Here is an 18,294-nt window from a genome sequence, read left to right on the forward strand (position 1 = left end):
CCTGCTCGTGCACCCGACCCGTTTCTGCTCGCTCCACGCACCCCTGCCCTTTGCGTGCGCGGAGGACAGAGGCGGGGGGTACGTAGGAACGGGGGCGCCGTCCCTGTGTCACCTCAACCCCTCAGGCCCCACGGGAACCCCTTCTCTATTCGTAAACTGCTGGATCATGAGTAAAACTGTCAATAAGGAAACGACATGTCACTCCACACACACGAGGGAGCTGGGTCCCCGTGTCAGGCCCTGCTCGGAAGCTGCATTTGACGGGTCAGGCAAAACAAAGCTCAGGAAGGGACAGCCGGTGTTCCGGGATCTGGGACAATGTGCCCCAAATCTTAGGGCCAAAGGTGGCAGAACCAGACTTGGGGACCCAGGGGGTCTGACTGCAGAGCTCAGCCCCTCTCTCCACCCTGGGGGGGGGGGCTCTGGGGCCAAGGGCGGGGGCCAGGTTACCAAGTCTGGGTCACCCTACCCTGCTTCTGCCTGTGAGGAACCGAGGCTCGGGGAGGCCAGGTAAGAAGCCTGAGCTCAGAGCTACTAAGTGCACACAGGGTCCCAGTAGCCCCGAGATGCCGTCCCCCCTGGGACGCACAAAGCGGGGGACCCTCTGTGGCGCTCACTGTCCTCCCCCACCCCATGCAAAGTCTTCCGACCTCCAGTTGGGGGCTGGAAACACGGCCACTATTTGAAATAATGCTCTTCTCTCTGAGCTGTGCCTCCTTCCTACCCGGGCCTCAGGGAAATGATGACATGAGTATTTCTCAACGGGGAGACAGCCACTCTGCTAGGGTCTTCCCCCAGCCTGATTCTCTCCTGTTGGCCACCCAACGGTCACTGTGGCTTCCTGGTTAGGGTCAGGGATCCCGTGGGGCAGGGAGCCGTCCAGGGAGTCCTGCTGTGTTTTTTCCTGGAGACACGGAGACATCCACACCGGCTCCCCTGCCCCCAGACCACACCACTGTGGTGCCACACAGAGTGTGACCCCAGCATTAGGCACCATTCTCAGAGAGCCCTGAGGGTGGCTGCACAAGGGGTGCCCGGAAGCCACCTTTCTAACTTCTTATAAGTCAGTGGGTTTCGCCAGGCTTCCTGCCCCTTCTTAAAAGAGTTTTGCCAGTACGATTTCCTAGAAAGGCAGTATTTGACTTACATTTTAAAATGGATTAACGTGTAGTCACACATAGTGTTTCCCTGTGATTGTTAATGTTGTGTCCATACTCTCGTTCCTGTCTGCAAACTGGTAAGACCAGAACCTGGACCAGAACCCGGTAACGCCTCGTCCCCGGGACCTACCTGTGGGGCCGGCCCGTGGGCGCCCCGTTCTCAGCATCGGGGGGCCTGGGGAGCTGACCTAGCAGCAGAATCCAGGCAGAGGAAGGAAGAATTCGAAGAGGAAAGACTGAGGACCCTGAGGGCACCCCGCCCCCCAGCTCTGGGACCTCAGGTCCAGGGACACTGGTTGTTCTGCACACAGGGCACAGGCAGCCTGAGAGATGCCTTATTCGTGGCCTCAGGCCAGCTGGTAAGACACACCAAACTTCAGAGCTGCAGGGGAGGCCTCAAGGCCCAGAGAGCCAGGCCGGGTGGGGGCAGGAGAGAGAGGAGGCGCTGGGCTCACGGGTGGGAGACACCCCGTGCTGACCTCCGCCTGCGTCGCCCTGTCCTGCCCGTCCCTGTCGTCAGCTGTCCAGCAGTGAGGTGGACGAGGCGTGGGCCGCCTCTGCTCGCCCAGCAGGTGTGTGCAGGTGGGTGTGGCCCGGACCAACAGCCTTGATCGGGGGGGTGTGGCAGCAGCAACGCCCCCCTACCACCCCGCCCGAAACCCAGTGTGTCCACAGAGCAGGGCTGGATGGGTGTCCTCCACACGACTCTCATCCAGGACACTCAGGAATGAGGGGCAGGAGAGGAGGGCACCTGGCAACCAGCCCTTTCCTGTGGTGCCTCAGTTTCCCCTTCCTGGGCTGTTGTCTTTGAGAGGGACAAGCCCTGTGAGTGGGGGTGGGGCCATGGCACCTTTCCCAGTGGTTCTGGCAGGTTAAGGGCCGCCTGTCACCCCACTCTTCCCTGCTCTCTACTCTGCCCTCACCCCCAGCTCCTCCACCCTGTTCCCTGGCTCCCAATGAGGCCCCGGGGACCCGCAGCAGCAAACACAAGAGGGACCGACAAGGGCCAGCCCCAGGGAGCACGGGGGACAAGCTGACTGTGCACCCTGCACCTGCCCAGGCCGCCCTGGGGACGCCCTTCCTCATCCCCCTCCCCGCTCCGCCCCGCAAACCAGGCTGGCTGCCCTCAGGCCTCTTCCCGGGGCCCAACCGGAGGCAGACACGGAGACCCGGGCAGCGAGGCTGGGAAGGGCCCTGCGCACGGGCTGGGCTGCGGTCAGGGTCAGGGTCAGGGCGCGGGCCAGGGGCGCCCCTGAGTCTCAGCCTCAGCAGGTGCAGGGCCTGCGGGCAAAGCTGTGCCGGCAGCGCCCCCTGGCGGAAGGAGCTGCAGCGGCGGCCGCGCGCGGCCCGGTCTCCCAGCCCCGCCTGCAGGGCCCAGGGAGCAGGTCTCTCCTGGACCCTGAAGGTGGACGGCACAGCCCTGCACCGGGCCAGGCCAGGTCAGCTCCGGCCAGACCCGGGTCTGAGCAAGGCGTTCAGGGGACAAGTTCCCTCCGGGTGCCTCGGGGCGTGCGTCCCTCCTGTTCCCTGGTTCCTCAGCCGTCCAGCGGCTGGTGGGTTATGGGGCAGCTCCGAGGCCCTTCTGGCCCTGGGATCCCAGGATTCTAGGTCAGGATGGACCCGATCTGGCTCCCAGATACCTGTCTGATCCCAATCTCCCAACTGTCCTGTCTTGGCTCACGTATGCTCTGGGCACCTGACCTCTGGCTCCTGGAACACAACAGCCCAGGTCCCGCCTGAGGCCATGACACGGGCTGTCACCTCTGCCCGGAGAGCAGCTCCCCAGATGTCCACGGTCACTCCTCACCTCCTCTGGTCTCCTCTCAGAGGCGTCGTGGGGAGGCCGCTCCGACCTCCTGGTGTGACCTGGAAACCACACTCCCAGGCCCTGAGCCTCCCCCCACCTGCTCTTTTCTCCAGAGCCCCTCCCCCTCTGTGTTGTGGGCACCGCCCACTGCCTTTCTCCTCCCAGTACAGTGAGGGGGGCGGAGCCCGGGCTGGGTGCTTCCTGCAGGGGTCTGTGCACCCAGTAGGAGCTCAGGAGCAGGCGCAGGCGTGGAAGGAACGAGTCCACCGTGGGAGGGTCCGGTTGGGGGCAGACGGTGCACCCTGGACAGCTCGCGGTCGGTGCCTGCACGTGGTCCTGCCGCTGAGACCAAACAGGGGTCACCAGACAGGAGCGGGGGGGGGGGGGGAGGGGGGGGCGTCCAGGAGCTGCCCTGTGGGGACAGAGAGAAGGGGCTGGAGGGAGAGCCGGCCCCGGCCAGGCCGCTGTGGCTCAGCGTGTCCACACGCCGGCACCCGGGTTACCTGCATCGGGGACTCCGGGTGCGAGCGGGGAGGGTGAGTTCTGCGGGAGGCTCCTCAGAGTGGGGGCGGGGCACGAGGTCAGAGAAATGGGGGAGACGCAGCAGACGGGTCCCTGCTGACCTGTTCAGGGTCCGACTCCAGCGGGAACGGCGGCAATGCTCTCATCCGGGTTTCCCGTCATGGGGGGCGCGGAATTCTCACTCCTGTCTTTTGGAGCAGAGGTGCTATGGGCTCCTGCTACGCCAGCGTCCGCTCGTCGCCTGCCTGGGAGACGCCACTTTCAGGACAAAGCTCCGCGCTGAGCCGGGCACCAGGCCTTCGGGGTCGCTTCCCGTCTCTCCAATCTAGCACCCCCCCCCCCCTCCCCAATGGCGATGCTTCTCCTTCCCGGGGATTCTCTGTGAGTCCCTGGACATTTCCGCCCCTCCCACCCCTGGAGCCAAACTCAGCTCTCACCCCCTTTCCGCACCCCTGCCTGAGTGCTGTCTCCCCCATCCCTCTGCTTACTCCCCCTGCGTGAGGTGTGTCTTTGCTCCATTGCCCCCCACCCCCCACCCCGTGCACCTGCTCCTGCCCGGGGTAGGGGCGGGGGGGGGGGGCGGCGGTGCTGGCGGTAGGCCCGGGAGGCACAGGAGCTGCTCCGGAAGGAAGTGCATGGCTCCTCGTCCCCACCCTGGGGAGGGACAGCAAGTCCTCACAGGCTCCAGAAGCCCCTCTGGTTCCCCCAGGCCCCCCTGAGTCCTTAGTAGTTTCTCCCTCAGGGACCCTCTCTCCGCAAAATGTAGTGATCTCACCACCCAAATATGACGGGATTTTCCAGTGGATCATGTTCAGGGATGAGTGTAGAAAATCAGAAAAGAGAAAATACAAGCAGCTCAGAAACCTGGGCTCATGTTCCGAGTTGCTGGTGTTCTAGACACACAAGGGCGGTGAGTAGGGAGGAGTGTGAATTGTTCCCAGCATGTGCCTCGTCACTCACATCTGTGAATAAATCCCAAGGCGGAAAAACCAAAAATATTGGGAACAATTTATGCTCAAAAGTTGTCCACAGTGTTCTCTGTTAAAGACCCTCCCTTTAAAAAAAAAAAAAAAAAAAAGAATAAAAAATTAAATTAAATTAAAAAAGATCTTCCCAGTTGTGGGAATAATACAGAGAGATCACAGCATAAACCTATAGGGGAATGAATTAAAGAAACACTCCACATAAGCAGCAGGGGTCAGGACAGGGACACCCGGCCCCCACGAGTCTCCCTGTGGCCTCACGAATCCCAAAGTCCCCGTCCCCAGACGTGAGCCCTTGCCGCCTCTCTCCAGTTGGACCACCTCCGTAGGCAGCAGGAACGGGACAGCCGACTTGGCCTGTTCTGGGGGTGCACACGAGGCCGGTCACAGAGCCTGTGGTCTGTCACCTGCGGCCCCTCCCACTCGGATCCCGACCTTCTTCCCGCGAGTCCTGGTGCGGGTGCCGGCACCTCTGTAGAGCAGGTGGGCAGGAGAGAACCGCGGAGCCACAGGGGGTCCTGGAGAAGGCGCGGAGCCCCCTGCACAGGGCCCTGCACGCGGGGGACGCTCGAGGCCTGTGCCCCGCCCCCCTTAACATGACGAGGGCCGGGCTCCCCAGGAGGCGGGACGTCCCCACTCTGTCTGCTCCGTCTGTGGAACTGACCTGCTTCCCAGCCCCCTCCTACCACCCCTTCCCCCAGCGAGTCCGGGCCCCTTCCCCCGGGTCCCCAGGGCCACAGCTGTGTCTGCGGTCCACATGGCTCCCCTCCCGGGAGGCTTGCTCAGGATCCCTTCCAGGAACAGGACCAGGTTCTCCCAGGGGAGCCCCGCTCTGGGTCCCAGCCCGATTCTTCACCAGGACCCTCCCGGACAGGACGGGGCTGCTGCAGGTTCAGCCGGTGATTTCACACAAGCACGTGGGACAGGTTTAATCTGACTTTCAGAGGCAGAGGAATACGGAGGCTCTTGGGACATTCCTTCAAAGAAACCGAGGCAAGGACCGTGAACTTGGAAAGTGGAGGCAGAGGGAAGTACAGGGTGGGAAAAAGGGAAAATGTAGAGTCTGGACGGGGAGCTGCTGGGAATCTGCTCAGGAGTAAAGCCAACACATTCCAGACGCAGGAGGTTTCTCCTGGAGACGGGCATTCTGGATACAATTGGAGGCTTTCTGGAGTATTGATGACCTCACTGGCCCCACACAGTCCCGGAGATTAACCCAGTGACCCCTGGAGCGTCTCCAAATCCCTCCGTGTTGAGAGCTCACTGGCTCAGGTCCATGGAGCCATTTGTCCCCAGACATGCAGGGAATGAGTGAAAAAGATGAGATTCTCACTGGGTCTGGTCCTAAAGCCACTCTCCCAGCAGCTGACTGTGGCCCCGGCACGTCCAGGAGGGTTTCCAGCCCGAAGCCCGCGGGTCAGCACAGAAGCCATGTTGCCCAGGGCGTGTGTTCAGGCTCAGGATCATGATCTCCTGCCACCAACCTGGGGATCCCCCCAGAAGGGGGAGGGCAAGAGCACTGGGGCAGGCTGCTGGGGTCATTTGAGCTGCTTCTGGAGGGGTGAGCAGATATTCAACCCGAGTGGGAGGGACGGGCTTAGCCCAGGGGGTGGGGGCAGGTGGGCAACGGGGCTGCAGGGGGTCCCTCTCAGGTGTAAGGGACCGGGATGGACCCCTCCGAGTGGGGAGCTATTTCCCAGTTAACTCTCCTTCTGGGTCTCTTGTCCCCTCTGTGTCCCCATGGAAGGGGCTCAAAGATCCACGGGCACGTTCTCAGGGGCTGCGGGTAGGGATCCATAGAGCCCACCCTCTCCCTGAGGGACCCTGTGATGGGGCCTGCGCCCCTGGGGTGGGCAGAGGCCTGAAGGGGTGTCATGGTCTGCCCTTCCCCGCCCCGCGAAGAGAGATGCCGAGAACCCGCCCAGCCCAGACCCACCAGAATCCGGTGACAAAGGAAGCAGGGCAGGAAGGGCTGGTGTCCCGTGTGGGTCTCCTGCATGGGGAGCAGGCACCGGTGGGCTTCTCTGGGTTGTGAGGAGATGTCGCCGGAATGGCTGATGGGTGGTTGAGAGCAAGGAGGAAAGTGGCCTGGGAGAACGGCCTTCAAGCCCCCGGTGGAGGGAGAGCAGTTTCCCCGGGGCTCCTCCAGCTCACCGTCTCTCAGGGTCCCCGGGGCCCTGTGGGGAGACCAGCCTGGGCTTCTGAGGTCAGCAACCTTGCGGGTCTGGGCCGCCCTGGAGGCGCCGGCCCGTTCGTGGCCCGTTCGTGGCCCGTTTGTGACGCAGGCTGTGCAGGGGGGCGGCTGTGGTCGGCAGAGGGCCTCTGCGGACCTCAGAGGCTTCTGACTTGCAGCCACAGGCCTGTTTCCTCTGGCTGGGGGTGTGAGAAAAGAGAGAGGCTGGCCTGGGGCAGGCCTGGCCTCCCCTCTCCCCCACTGTGGCTTCTCAAGGTCTGGAGGGACTTAGGGCTAGAAAGACCAGAGGCCCAGGAGCCCGGGGAAGAAAGAGCTGCACTGGGGTCGTGAGGAGTGATTAATTATATACTTAGGTGTTGGAGGAGGTAAATAAAAAGGGAGGGGGAGGTTTCCAGAAGGACTTTTTTTTTTTTAACCTTTAATGTTTTATTTAGTTTTGAGAGAGAGACAGAGACAGAGCATGCGTGGAGGAGGGAGACATCTGTGTCCAAAACAGCTCCAGGCTCCGAGCTGTCAGCACAGACCCCCACGCAGGGCTCGACCTCAGGGCCAGCGAGATCATGACCTGAGCCAAAGTCGGACGCGTAACGGACTGAGCCACCCAGGGGCCCCTCCGGAAGGACTTTGCTGAGCTAAAGAGGACTCATATAAGATACCAGAGTCCTGCTGTTGTCAAGCCAAGGTTGCTTTCCCTCTGGTAAGACATTAACCTTAGGACAGGAGGGTTCCTGGAGAAATGTTCTACTCTGTATTTGCCTCAAGTATTCATCAACGGGCTGCAGGTTATAAATTTAATTTTATCTACATTTTCTTCCTGCCTTTGTTCCCCACAGCACTGCGGAGGGGCGGGTGCTGTTAGGGCTCCAGGAAATGGAGTCTATAGATTTCTGGAGATCGCCTTTTTTCTTGTAAATATTTTTTTTTCTTAAAGAGCGTAGAAAACTTTATAATTTTTTAACCTTATTTTTTTATATATAATTTATTGTCAAATTGGCTAATATACAGTGTTACACACACTAGTATTTTTTTCCCTTTCCCCTCCCCCATGGTCTTCTGTTAAGTTTCTCAAGATCCACATAGGAGTGAAAACATATGGTATCTGTCTTTTTCTGGCTGACTTATTTCACTCAGCATAATACCCTCCAGTTCCATCCACATTGCTGCAAATGGCAGGATTTAATTCTTTCGCATTGCCAAGTATTATCCCGTTATATATATAAACCACATCTTCTTTATCCATTCGTCGGTTGATGGACATTTGGGCTCTTTCCATAATTTGGCTATTGTTGAAAGCGCTGCTCTAAACATTGGGGTACAAGTGCCCCTATGCATCAGCCCTCCTGTATCCCTTGGGTCAATTCCTAGCAGGATAAATTCCTATTGCTGGGTCGTAGGGTAGTTGTATTTTTAATTTTTTGAGGAACCTCCACACTGTTTTCCAGAGCGGCTGCACCGGTTTGCATTCCCACCAGCAGTGCAAAAAACAAACAAACAAAAAACAAACAACAGTGGAACAGATCAATGAAACTAAGAGCTGGTTTTTTGAAAAAATAAACAAAATTGATAAACCTCTAGCCAGGCTTCTCAAAAAGAAAAGGGAGGGGGCGCCTGGGTGGCTCAGTCGGTTAAGCTTCCGACTTCAGCTTGGGTCACGATCTCGCGGTCCGTGAGTTCGAGCCCCGCGTCGGGCTCCGGGCTGATGGCTCAGAGCCTGGAGCCTGCTTCCGATTCTGTGTCTCCCTCTCTCTCTGCCCCTCCCCCGTTCATGCTGTGTCTCTCTCTGTCTCAAAAATAAATAAACGTTAAAAAAAAATTTTTTTAAAGAAAAGGGAGGACCCAAATAGATAAAATCGCAAATGAAAATGGGTTTATCACAACCGATCCCTCAGAAATACAAACAGTTATCAGAGAATACTATGAAAAATTATATGCCACAAACTGGAAGAAATGGACAAATTCCTAGACACCCACACACTATCAAAACCCAAATGGGAAGAAATAGAAATGTTGAACAGACCCATAACTAGTGAAGAAATGGAATCGGTTATCAAAAATCTCCCAACAAATAAACATCCTGGGCCAGATGGCTTCCCTGGGGAATTCTACCAGATATCTAAAGCACAGTCAATACCTACCCTTCTGAAGCTGTTCCAAAAAATAGAAATGGAAGGAAAACTTCCAGACTCATTCTAGGAAGCCAGCATTACCTTGATTCCCAAACCAGACAGAGTCCCCACGAAAACGGAGGATTACGGGCCAATATCCCTGATGGACGTGGATGCAAAAATTCTCAACAAGATACTAGTAAATCAAATTCAATAGCATATAAAAAGAATTATTCGCCATGATCATGTGGGATTCACTCCTGGGCTGCAGGGCTGGTTCAACATTCGCAAATCAATCGATGTGATACGCCACATTAGTAAAAGAAAAGATAAGAACCATACGATCCTGTCAACGGATGCAGAAAAAGCATTTGACAACATTCAGCATCCTTTCTGAATAAAAACCTTCAAGACAGTCAGGATGGGAAGGAATATATTTAAACATCATAAAAGCCATACATGAAAAGCTCACAGCTAATATCATCCTCAGTGGGGAAAACCGAGAGCGTTCCCCCTGAGATCAGGAACACGACAGGGATGTCCACTCTCACCGCTGTTGTTTAACCTACTGTTGGAGGTCCCAGACTCAGCAATCAGACAACGAAATGGAAAAAAAAAAAAAAAAAAAAAAAAAGCCTTCTTGTAAATATTTAAAACAGTAGCAAACTGATGGAGACTCCTGTCCCCCAGGACTGTGATCTCTATCGTTAGCCATTGTTCTTCCCTTCTCCTTTGTTCTTGGGCAGTGGGACTGCCTGAGGAATGTCACCCGCATCCCACCCAAGGAGGGAAGGAGGGTTTGCAAGGGGTTTTACGGGTCTCAGCTGGCCTTACGCTCCCTCATCACTGGGACCACAGGAGGAGGCAGAGGGAGCCCAGAGCTGCAGGACAGAGGCCACCCAAGTGGCTTCAGTGTGGTTCCAGCCCCAGGAACCTGTGTGGGATACAGGCCCTGGGTGTGCCCTGAGCAGGACATCCTGTGGCATTTGTGAGTGATGGGTGGTTGCAGCCTTGAGTCACTTCCTCACTAACTACTGCTTCTCAGCTCGACTGCTCTGCATGACTGGGCAGGCATGCCTGTCTGTCTCTCTCTCTCTCTCTCTCTCTCTCTCTCTCGCCATGTGTCTCTGCCTAGCCCTCACCTCCCTGCTGCCCCCCACTCACAGCACTCTGACACCAGGCGTGGGGGGACAGGTGTCTCTCCCGCACCAAGCACTGTGCTGTGACCCCGGGTGTCTGTCCTATAGTTCAGTTCAGTTATGACACTACCTACACGGACAGAGTGTCAGATCCCACAGGGTAATGATGAGGTTTGGGAAATGGGGTGTGGGGGGGAGGGTTGGAGCTGAGGGCCAACAAAGAATTCTTGAGACAACTTTGGTGCAAAAAGGGATTTTATTGGGGCCTGGGTGGCTCCGTCGGTTGAGCGTCCGACTTCAGCTCAGGTCATAATATCACAGGTTGCGAGTTCGAGCCCCTCATCGGGCCCTGTGCTGACAGCTCAGAGCCTGGAGCCTGCTTCGGATTCTGTGTCTCCTTCTCTCTCTGCCCCTCCCCCACTTGTGCTCTGTCTCTCAAAAGTAAATAAATGTAAAAAAAAAATTTTTTAAAGGTGATTTTAGTAAAGCACAAGGACAGGACCTATGGGTAGGAAGGGCTGCACTGGGGTGGTGAGGACTGAGCAGTTACGTACTATGGAGTTGGGGGAGGAAAAGGCCAAAGGGAAGCCTCCAGAAGGACTTTCTTTCTTCTTTTTTTTTTTTTTTTTTAATTTATTTTTGGGACAGAGAGAGACAGAGCATGAACGGGGGAGGGGCAGAGAGAGAGGGAGACACAGAATCGGAAACAGGCTCCAGGCTCCGAGCCATCAGCCCAGAGCCTGACGCGGGGCTCGAACTCACGGACCGCGAGATCGTGACCTGGCTGAAGTCGGACGCTTAACCGACTGTGCCACTCAGGCGCCCCGCCTCCAGAAGGACTTTCATCTGCTAAAGAGGACTCTTATGATGCCAGGGGCCTTGCTGTGGTCAGGCTAAGGTTGTTTTCCCTCTAGTGAGGCATTAACATTAGGACAGTAGGGGCTTCCTGGAGAAATGTTACGCTGGGCATTTGCCACAAGTATTTGTCGAGGGGCTGCAGGTCAGAAGGAAATTTAATTTCACTTGCCATTTCTTTCTGCCTTTGTTCCCACATCACTGTGCAGGGGAGGGTGATGTTGAGGCTCCAGGAAACTGAGTCTATAGGTTTCTGGAGATTAGGCCATTGATGGGATTGCCTTTTTCTTGTAATTTACGAAGACATTTGCAAAGTGATAGAGACTCACTTCCTGCAGGACTGTGATCTCTACCAGCTAGCGGTTTATTTTCTGTCCTTTCCTTTGTCCTTGGGTGGCTAGGAGAGCCTGAGGAATGTCACACATCCCACCTGGGGGGTGTGGGTAAACACACATCCCACTTGGGGTGGGGGGGGGCGGGTGGTATGGATACCTATAAGGAGGGGGCTAGATTGTGTTTGGCCCTCAGTTTGCCTTATGCTCCCTTGTCAGCAAGGGCTCAGTCCCACCAGACCGCCCCCCACTCCAGAGGCCAGCAAACATCTAGGGTGTTTCCGGTGTTTCTGACTGATCACTTATAAATTAGAAGTTCCCGTGACTCCTTCCTTGGGTTCAATTAATTTGCTAGAACAGCTCACAAGACTGAGAAAATAATTACCGTTCACCAGCTTACTAAAGGCAACGATACAGGGTACCAGAAGAGATGTGTGGGGCGAGGTGAGGGGGAAGGGGTGCAGGGCCTCATGCCCTGTCCAGGCGGCCCCTCCCCCCACTCCTCCAACTATTCACCCACCTGGCAGCTCTAGAACCCCATACCTCTGGGATTGTATGGAGAGTTCCTCAACGCAGGCACGATGGATCATTAAGTCCATTTCCAGCCCCTCTCCCCTCTCTGGAGAAACAGATTAGCAGCTTCTAATCAGGGCTCTGTCTTTCTGATGTGACCAGCCCCCACCCAGGAGCCCTCCCAGAGCCACTTCGTTAGGACAAAAGACACTCCTCTCACCCAGGAAACTCCGAGGGAACCCAGGGCAGAGACGACACATGTATTTTCTAGCATCTCACAGTCGCCAGCATCGGTGGTCCTGCAGACCCTCACACTGAGGCCCCAGGCTGGGGCTGCCCTCCTGCCCAGGGTCCCCAAAGGTCAGCCTCCCTCCACTGGATAGGGCGTCCTTGCCTTCCGTCCCCACGCCCTGCCCCTGCCAGTGACTCTACTGTCCCCGCATTACTCTGTCCTACGTCCTGTGATCCCAGGCTTCCAGAACTCCCGAACCAGATCTGCTTTTGAAGAAGGTGGCCAAGTGAGTCAGGTGCACATTCAGGCTGGTCGGATTTCTTTCTAGCATGTGTGTGATCAAACGTAGCAGCTATACGAGAGCGTAAATATACAGTGCACCACACCATGCACGGGACAGCAAACGCGTACTTACAACCCTCAGGGTCCTGCTGGCCCCAATCCATCTTCCCAGAGGCAACCACATGTCTTGTTTCTGGTTTCAGTTGTCTTGTGGTTCCTTCTGTGTCTCTAGATAACGCTTCTCAGGCTGTTGCTGGAGTTTTCAGGCTGAGGCCTCATGGAATGGGACCCCGCTGGGCTGCAGGGATTTAACCCCCTGATGCACCCCCTGGGGCCACTGGCCAGCGGTTGCAGAGGATCCTTGGATCCTCATTGCCTGCCTTTCTCACGTGTGTGGTGACCCCTGGTTTTCCTCTTACGTAAAAAGGAGCCAGGCAGCCCTGTGAGTCCTCAGGCTCCACCCTAGGGTGCAGGCAGGGAGGCGGCTCTCGGCTGGGGAAGCCCTGAGTGCCACAGCCAGGAGGCTGCTGGAGTTCTCTGCAGGGCATTTGGGGGGTTTTTGAAAAGCGCTGCTTTCTTGGCTTCCAGGCTCCATCACACTCCGTGCCTGGAGTGGGCAGTGGGCCCGGGCCCTTCCAAGCACAGACCTCCCGGCCCCGCCCCTGTGTCCCCCGAGAAGCCCTCCCGTTCCTCGCTGGCCTGAGCCCAGAGTCCCTGCTGGTTCCTCCGGGCGGACGGCTCCAAGCTGTGCTGCGTGTGTATTCCAGGAGGGTGCTCTCGGCCCTGGCTGCACAATGGGCACACCGCGAGGGGTCATTAACCGTTCCCTGGGCACTACCCCAGAGATCCTCGTGTAACCGGTCGGGGGTCGGGCTCTGCCGACCCAGGCAGCCCTCTTCCTTCTCTCTGAGACTCCAGGCATCTCTGGTCTGCTGGTCAGGTGTCTCCCCGTCTCTCTCTGCTGTGACTTATACCCTTAAAATAGACTTACTGTAGTTTTAAGGTTCTGGGGAAGGACAGGAGACGCATGCGTTTACACGGTTTATGAACATCTTGAACAAGAAACCCAAAACCTCGTCCCAACCCCCACGTGCAACCAAATCTCCAGCCACTCCTTTGCCCCCTGTCACTGGCAAGTAGAAACAAACGGGCCAACGGCTCCACAGTCAGCCCCTGTCACTCGGCCCGTGAGCACCTGCCCCTTCCCGCGGCTGTGACACCCTCGCGGCTCCCTGGTAATTTCTAGGCCGAGAGGTAAACCGCACTGGGTTTGGATCAGCGCTCGGCGACACCGGGGCTCCGGGTCAGCCTCGGCCATCTCCTGACCTCTGCTCGGGGGTGGCTCCGTCGGTTTCCAGCCCCCCCTTCTCACACAGAGGTTCAGGGGCAGGAGCCGGGGAGCCACGACAGCAGGGACCCCTCTCCCTCCTTCCTCTTATCGGGATGGAGGTCATCCTCAGAAACCCCATGTGACCTCCTCTTAGGCACCACTGGCCAGAATAGGGTCACATGCCCACCGTGGTGACAGGGGCACAGCCATCTGTCCTTGACCGCTGAGCCGAGGGGGGCTCTGTTAGCAAGAACAATGGTTTGGGGACGTTCCTTCTATCCCTTCTCCGGGGACCGAGTTTTCTATGTTCGGTCTCTACTGTGATTTCACGCCGTTCTTCTAACTTTTCTCTTCTGCTCACCCTGTCCCCACGTCACTATTTGGTTTCCTGTAGTGTTGGTTCTGTTCTTTTGCATTTTTTAGGGTTTGTTGTTTTGTTTTTTTTTTTTTTTGACAGAGAGAGAAAGAGAGAGAGAGAGCACCAACAGGGGAGAGGGGCAGAGGGAAAGAGAGAGAATCTTAAGCAGTCTCCACGCTCAGCACAAAGCCCAACATGGGTTCGATCCCACCACCCTGGGATCATGATCTGAGCCGAAATCAAGAGTCAGAATCTCAACCCGGGTGCCCCTGTTCTTTGCATTTTTAAATTCTGCAGAAGAATCCCTTTTCTCCCTGATTATCTTCTTAGCCCTGCCCCTCCCCCATCACACTCTGACGTCTCAGTCCACCTTTCATCTCTGACTTGCTCGGGTCTTTTGCAAACGCTTATGTCTTTCCTGCGTTTGGGAAGACCAAACATGTGTGGAGGTCTCTGGTCAGGGTTTTCCTTTTTCTTACTTTTTCTGCTTTCCTATCTTTGGGTATTGCTGTTTTCCTTCGCAAACATGTATTTGGATCCCTCAGGATGTTGCCTTCTGGACGCTGAGCCCTTGGCACAGGGGTCAGGGAACCAAACAGGATGGCTTGTGTTTGACGGGCGTCTGCCCGCTGCCCGCGGGGTCCCAGGAGAGTGGGAGCACCCAGCAGCGGTGAGAGGATTTTCTGCTCCAGCTCTGGGGTCTGTGAAAGCCACAGAGAAACGGTCTCCACTGGGCAGGGTGTCCCTGCTCACGAGGCCCCACATGACCCTTCTCCCTCCGCATCAGTCTGGGCCAGCCGTGTGGCATGTTCCTGTCTGGGTCTGTTGCCCCTGGAAGGGTAAATCTCAAACTGGATTTGCAGTCTCAGGGGCTGGCAGGTGCTGTCAGAATGTTTAGATTTCGTGATTTCCCCCGACGAGAGTCGGGACAGGAATGTGTGCACGTGCCGGGTCCTGTACACTAGAGGAAAAGCATTTCCAGGGCCGTGTTCACGTCAGGGTGAAACGTCTTACAGGAGAACACAATGAGGGCAGGGAGCAGAGCGTGGTCCTGAAGGGGACCGCCACATGCACGGTTCACCTAGAGGAGACAGGCGGGGAAAGGGCCACCGGACGGGGCCGGGCAGAGTGCCAATGGTGGCACCTACCGGGCCCGTGCGAGGCCAACGCTCCCTGAGTCCCTGAGCGCCGCGAGGGTGTTAATACGGTGACTCTTGCCACAAGGCCACGAGGAAAGGCCTCTGATGACTCCGCTTTTACGGCCGAGGGGGCTGAGGTCCGCGGAAGCCCAGGGCTTGCTTCCAGACCGCCGGGAGGTGCACGCGGGTTTCACACGGGCAGCTTGGCCCCAAAGCCACATTTCCTGCCCATCAGCTGTAAAGTTCACATCAACTTGCCCACAGGTCAATCCATCTAGAACCTGTTTGCTGAAAGACACTTGACAGAAGAATCCGTTTCTTAGATGAGCAAATCCCTGAGCGGGCAACTTACTGCATTTGCTAAACTTACAAAATATCCATTTCTGTCATTACCGATAAAGACTATGTCAATTTGAGTTGATGGATTAAGAGCCTGGGAGAACGCTGGGGAGCAGACTCAGGGCTCGGGCTCCAGATGTCTTCCTTGCCCTCGGCGTCCCCATCCGTCCCCCAGGTCAGGGAACACCAACCCAGGCCGCCTGGGGCACCGACGTCTCTTTCTCCTGGCAGGGAGCTGGGCAGAGAAACTGAACGTTGCCGAAGAAACCATGGAAACCTGTCAACGGACACCACACAAATCTTCAAAAGCTTTAAACTCTTCCGTCCAATTTGAATTGCTTTAAGCTTTATACATAGATGAAAGGAAGAAGTTTCTGGAAAAAGATGGATTCGATCATTTGGGTGTCCTGGTCACTCACTGAGCTGGTGCCCGGCACCCTGGCCCACTTCTGCCCACACCCCCTCCCCACCGAGTGCGCCCAACCCGGAAGTCCCCGGTCTGTGGCTGGCGGGGGCAGATTTGGCTTACAGATGTGGCGGGGTTATGGGATTCTGTCTTTGTGGCCACAGCTCACAGAAGTCCACGAGCACAAGGATAATCGATGCCCACCAGGATAGCAAATCCTCAGCGAGGAACTTTCTTGCTCTACGATTCCGGTAGTAAGTAGATAGGCGCGTCCAGAGCGGCGCTCTCAGCAACCGCGTCGACTTGTTTTCCAAGTGCGTACAACGATCTTGCGCACCTATCAGCTGCCAGCTGGCAGAGTTTCGGTCAAGGTGGAGACGGACCGGCTTGAACCGGTAAATGAGTCGGTCAAGCCTTCTGCAACAAACCTAGATGAACTACCATGGTTCGTTAGAAAGTTTTCAACATTAAATCTAGACCCGGCTGGGAAGCTACATTTTCCCCCACGGTCCTCACATCAATGATTTCGTTTTAGCCAAACGAAAACAGCCATCACGTTAGGTTAAAACCGTAGGCTTGAAGAACCATTCCTTGCTGTCTTGTTGCCTCGTTCTTATTTACTTTATGTATGTTTTGTGGCTTATAGTATAAAAGCCATAAGCACAAGCCATTTTTACGTAGTTGTGTGTTTATGTATCTTTAAGTAGCTTATAATCAAATAATTTAAATCTTGGGGTGCCTGAGTGGGTTGGTCAGTTAAGCATCAGACTCTTGATTTCAGCTCAGGTCATGATCTCACGGTTTGTGGGATGGAGCACCCCCCCCCTCCCCGCCCCCATCGGGCTCTCCAATGACAGCGCAGAGCCTGCTTAGGGTTCTCTCTCCCTCTCTCTCTGCCCCTTCCCTGCACACACACGTTGTGTGCTCTCTCTTTCTCTCAAAATAAACAAGTAAACGTTAAAAACATACAGGAGAATTTTATTTACGAATAAGGATTCAGAAGTCCCAAATAAAACTGTTATCAAACGATAGCACATTAAGAGAATAATACATCCACTGGGGTTGATTCCGATAACACAGGACTGGTTCAATATGAGGAAATCTATTAATGTGTTTGTTATTCATAGAGGAAACCGGGGGAAGACCAGATGATCTCACCACAGATGATAAAAGGGAAAGAATAAACTTTAACATGGTATTCATGGTAAAACTCTTAAAATGGCAATATGAACATACTTTTAAAATGCCTTCTATGCCTTAACCGTAAACATCACGTTTAACAGGGAAACCCGAGGGGCGCCTGGGTGGCTCAGTCGGTTAAGCGTCCGACTTCAGCTCAGGTCGTGATCTCGCGGTCTGTGAGTTCGAGCCCCGCGTCGGGCTCTGGGCTGATGGCTCAGAGCCTGGAGCCTGCTTCCGATTCTGTGTCTCCCTCTCTCTGTGCCCCTCCCCCGTTCATGCTCTGTCTCTCTCTGTCTCAAAAATAAATACACATTAAAAAAAAAAACAGGGAAACCCTAGAAGCACCCACACTGAGGAGGCAAACGAGGTCGTCCTCCAGAATCGCTAGGATTACACAGTCTGGGGGCTATTTGCCCACACAGTGTGACACAGGAGAGGAGCGGGGCATAAAAATTGGAAAGAAGGAAGAAAAATTATCATTATTTGTTGACACTATGGTTATTCACCCAGAAATACAAAGGGATCAAATGAAAAACTGTTACAAACAGTAGAGAAATTCCGCGATGTGACAATATGTGTTATGTTCGTATTATTTTTGTAACGTTTATTTATTTATGTTGAGGGACAGCAAGTGGGGGAGGGGCAGAGACCGGGAGACAGAGGATCCCAAGCAGGCTCCACGCTGTTGGTGCAGAGCCCGACACGGGGCTCGAACCCACGAACCTCGAGATCTTGACCTGAGCTGGAACCAAGAGTCGACGCATAACCGACTGAGCCCCCCTGGGTGCCCCTGTGTGTATTATCTTGAAACTAATTAGACGACACAACAGGAACAAGGTCCTATTTGCAATAGTGGCCAAAATTATGTAATATAATTTCAACAAGACGTGCCTTTGACTTTCTTGCCGTTTACCTACATTAGGTCATAAACATAAAAGAATTGATAAATTACTCAAATTTTGGTGGATCTTGAGATGCGATATTTCCTCTGTTTACAGTGAAGCCTGGCGGGTGAAGGAGCTCAAACCCCCCTGTTTCCTTTCCTTTCCCTGCCTCCCTCTGCTGACCCTGAACCTTATCTCTGCAGCTCTTGATTTTCCATCATCCAGGGCCACCCCTCCTTCTGTCCAGGCTGCGCAGTGACATCCTGACGGCCCCCCCTCCGAGGCCCTCCCGATTCCGGGAAAGCATCACTGTTCCCAGACATGCCTCGGCAGGTCCTGCCTGACGACAGGTGCTCCCTCACGGGGGTGAGTGACTCAGAGGTCAGAAAGCGGACTGCCTGCCGAAGACTTCGCTTCTCATACAACCTGCGAAGTGAGAAAACCCTGGTGAGGAGCCCAGGGACACACTGTACTGCTTTGCTGTCCCTGGGGGTGCGTCGGAAAGACGCGGGGTCTTGTCCTAGCTCTACCT

This window comes from Prionailurus viverrinus, chromosome F1 (genome assembly GCF_022837055.1).
Source record: "Prionailurus viverrinus isolate Anna chromosome F1, UM_Priviv_1.0, whole genome shotgun sequence".
Taxonomy (NCBI): Eukaryota; Metazoa; Chordata; class Mammalia; order Carnivora; family Felidae; genus Prionailurus; species Prionailurus viverrinus.